This window comes from Lagenorhynchus albirostris, chromosome 13 (genome assembly GCF_949774975.1).
Source record: "Lagenorhynchus albirostris chromosome 13, mLagAlb1.1, whole genome shotgun sequence".
Classification (NCBI taxonomy): domain Eukaryota; kingdom Metazoa; phylum Chordata; class Mammalia; order Artiodactyla; family Delphinidae; genus Lagenorhynchus; species Lagenorhynchus albirostris.
Window position 1 is genome coordinate 58,256,639 of NC_083107.1, and position 4,098 is coordinate 58,260,736.

General features: G+C 40.3%; 1 pseudogene; it reads left to right on the forward strand.

The window, feature by feature from the left end:
* Positions 1 to 3,035: 3,035 nt before the first annotated feature.
* Positions 3,036 to 3,414, forward strand: LOC132531880 (large ribosomal subunit protein eL31-like; annotated as a pseudogene).
* The last annotated feature ends 684 nt before the right edge of the window (positions 3,415 to 4,098 follow it).

Consider the following 4,098-nt stretch of genomic DNA (forward strand, 5'->3'; position numbering starts at 1 on the left):
GGGCTCTACAATGTTGTGTTAGTTTATGCTATACAACAAAGTGAATCAGCTATATGTATACATATATCCCCTCCCTCTTGGACCTCCCTCACACCCCCCATCTTACCCATCTAGGTCATCACAGAGCACCAAGCTGAGCTCCCTGTGCTATACAGCAGGTTCCCACCAGCTATCTGTTTTACACATTAAGTAGTGTATATATGTCAATCCCGATCTCCCAATTAATCCACCCCCCGCAAACAACTTTGTGTGTGTTTGTATTTTACAAAGGTAAAATTACGCTGGCCATAATTTTTGTAACTGACCTTTGTCCCTTTGTCACTTAAATGTAGTGTGAATGTTTAAAAAATTTCACTAAACAATCTTCTACAAAATGTTCTTTTGGCTCCACAGGACCATAATTTATACATAGGATTCAGTTATTACCATTTTTGCTTTTATAATTGATGTAGTGAACACTTGTATGAATAGATCTTTGTGCATATATACTGTACAATATTTTCACCTGGATAAATAGCTAGAAATGGAATTGCTGAGTCAGATGGTCTGCAAAATTTTAATGCTTCTGATACTTATTGCCAAGACATTCTTCAGAAAAGATTTAGCAAGTTTTCCTCCCAACAGTGGAATGAAAAAGTGGTCATTTTCCACACCTTCAGCACTGCCAGGTGTTAGTAATCTGGAAACTGACTTTTATTATTTTTTCTGTTAGAGGGAAAATGATACATTTTTTTTACAGAAAACTTAGAATGTACAAATAAGCGAAGAAAATAAAAATCATAAGGATATCATCAACCACTGATTCTTCCTCTGTCTATATATATGTGTGTATATGCACATATGCATATGTACTTTTTTTTTTTTTTTTTTTTTTTTTTTTTTGCTGTACTTGGGCCTCTCACTGTTATGGCCTCTCCCGTTGCGGAGCACAGGTTCCGGACGCGCAGGCTCAGCGGCCATGGCTCACGGGCCCAGCCGCTCCGCGGCATGTGGGATCTTCCCGGACCGGGGCACGAACCCGTGCCCCCTGCATCGGCAGGCGGACTCTCAACCACTGCGCCACCAGGGAAGCCCCATATTTACTTCTTAATAAAAGTAAATCATGTAATAAATGGCAGCTAATACTTATTAAGCATTAACTATTAGACTCTGTGCTATGTGTTTGAAGTGAATTATCTCATTGACTCCTTATGCCTTTATATAAGAGTACTTTTAGTAGTTAATATGTCTATATTTTAAAAAGGAAATCTGAGTAGAGGGATTAAGAAACTTGCCTTAGGTTATATGGTTAATATGTGGCAGAGCTGAGATTAAACTTTTAGTTTTTTTAAAGTTTCCTTGTTCTTATGTCCATTAGGAACCCCTAGAAGGTTTCATATTCCCTGTCATGGGGGATGGCCAACTTTGCTAAAAGCATAAGTACTGACCTAACCCTTTTACTGAAATAAGAGTATTTATTATTTTGAATTTAAAAGATGCTTGTGTATAAATGAGTGGATGAACAAAAAAACAAATAAGGAGGGAGGGACGTAGATACTGTACCCTACAAGAGATGGAGCTCAGTTCCCCTCCCCTTGAGTGTAGGTTGCACTTAGTGACTCTGTTCCAAAGAATAGAGCATGAAAAGGGAACATATAGTGACTTCAGAGTAGAGGGACCTGGCAGGCCACCTACCCGTGTGATCCATGTTTACATCAGCAGGGATCAGTCGTCATGGTGATGACATGGACCCCCTGATCTGGTGCGAAGAGAAGGGTCCTTCCCCTCTGGTATTCTTCCCGCAACCCCAGTAGAGTCATGAGAAAAAAACATCAGAGAAACCCAAACTGAGGGACAGTCTACAAAATACCTGACCTATACTCCTCAGAACTGTCATAGTCGTGAGAGACAAAAACTAAGAAATTGTCTCAGATCAGAGGAGGCCAAGGAGATATGACAACCAAATGCAATGTGGGATACCAGACGGGATACTGGAACAGAAAAAGGACATTTGTGGAAAAACTAGTGAAATCCAAATAAAACCTGGAATTTAATTTAGAGTAATGTACCAATGTTGGTTTCTGAGTTTTCACAAATGTAATATGGTAATGTAAGTGTTAACATTAGGGGAAACATCAGCCATATCTCTGCAACTCTTCGTAAATCTAGAATTATTCCAAAATAAATTTTTTTTTTTTAAAGGAAAGGATGCTTGTTTCAATACAAACACCACTTGTGCATAGCAGAAATAAGATTCCAGCTCTGGCAGGCTGTTCAAACTATCAGAGTCTGAACCAGTCTCCTCTCTTTTCCTTTTTTTTAAAAAAAATTATTATTATTATTACTATTTTGGCTGCACCATGCAGCATGTGGGATCTTAGTTCCCTACCAGAGATCGAGCCCATGCCCCCTGCAGTGGAAGCATGGAGTCTTAACCACTGGACCTCCACAGAAGTCCCAGTCTCCTCTTTTTCCGTTCTTGCTTCCCAGTTAAGGATCCAGTGTCCAGCCAGAGTGTGACCAAAAGGAAAAACTCAGATGAGACAGGGCAGGCTGATCTCTAGTGCTTGCTCCCAGGGACACAACTGGTTTTCCTGTTAGGGTTGTTTTTTTTTAAATATTTAAGAATTTATTTATTTATTTGGCTGTGCTGGGTCTTAGTTGCGGCATGCGGGATCTTTAGTTGCAGCATGTGAACTCTTAGTTGCAGCATGAAGGATCTAGTTCCCTGACCAGGGATCAAACCTGGGCCCCCTGCATTGGGAGCTCAGAGTCTTAGCCACTGGACAGCCAGGGAGTTCCCAGGGTTGTTTTTTTTAGTTTCTGCAGAACTGAAAGGCCTCTGGTCACTCTTATTGATTAGTCCATTTCTCTGATATATTTCTAACTCAGTTATTAGTGAGCAAAAGGAGGTGGTGGTGAGGTCCACTCCTGGGTTGACTTCAAGCAGCAGGGGTTGGGGTACTCCTACTTCAGTGCTGGCTGACATCACAAATGAGCATGGAAAAGAAAACTGTGTTAAGATTATCAAGCAGTTCCAACCTGGTCTCAGCAAAATGGCTCCCACGAAGAAGGGTGGAGAGGATAAGAAGGGCTGTTCTGCCATTAACAAGGTGGTGACCAGAGAATACACCATCCATGTTCACAGGTACATCATGGGGTGGCCTTCAAGAAGAGTGCCCCTCAGACACTCCAAGAGATTAGGAAATTGCCTCGAAAGAGGTGGGAAATCCAGGTGTGCACATTGACACCAGGCTCAGCAAAGCTGTCTGGACCAAAGGAATAAGAAATGTTCCATACAGTATCTGTGTCTGGTTGTCCAGAAAATGTAATGAGGATGAAGATTCACCAAACAAGCTCTATATGGTGGTTACCTGTGTACCTGTCACCACTTTCAAAAACCTACAGACAACATGGATGAGAACCAATTGCTGATTGTCAAAATCATAAAACTGGGAAAAAAGAGAGAGAGATCACCAAGTACCCAGAGGACAATATAACCCTGTTTGTTATCTTTAGCTGGACTATCTCTCCAATATTTCTTTAGATCATGAACCAGGGCTGTTTCCCTGGTTACAAAGGCCAACTCAGTAGGACAAAGGGCACAATGGTTGTGTTATTCCAGGAATTTGTAATGGCAAATGCCAAGCCTTCATGTGAATATGTGTATGTGTCCTGAGCATTCGGAAGAGACTATTTGTAGACTTGTAGATTGCTACAGCTCTCAACCACTTTGTAAACTGCTGCCTTATTTTTTCCCCTTAATAAATCATGAACATCTCTTCATGTTATTAAATATTCTTCTACAAATATTCCACAAATGTGATCTTCTCAAAATGACTAAATAAATTAAGAGGTGCACATCAAAGGAATACTCTGTGTATTTGAAAGAATGAGGTAGTTCTCCATGTGCTAATATTGAACAATCATATTCAAGAATTAAGTATAAAAGCCAAGGGCAAAGCAGTGTGGATAGTAAGCTACCATAAAAGAAAAAATGTATATGCATATATATTATTATATGTAATGTATATATGGAAGACTGTCTCTGGAAGGATTGAAAGGGAAACTGATATCAGTTGCCTTCAAGAAGGAAACTCAGTGGCTAGAAGACATGGG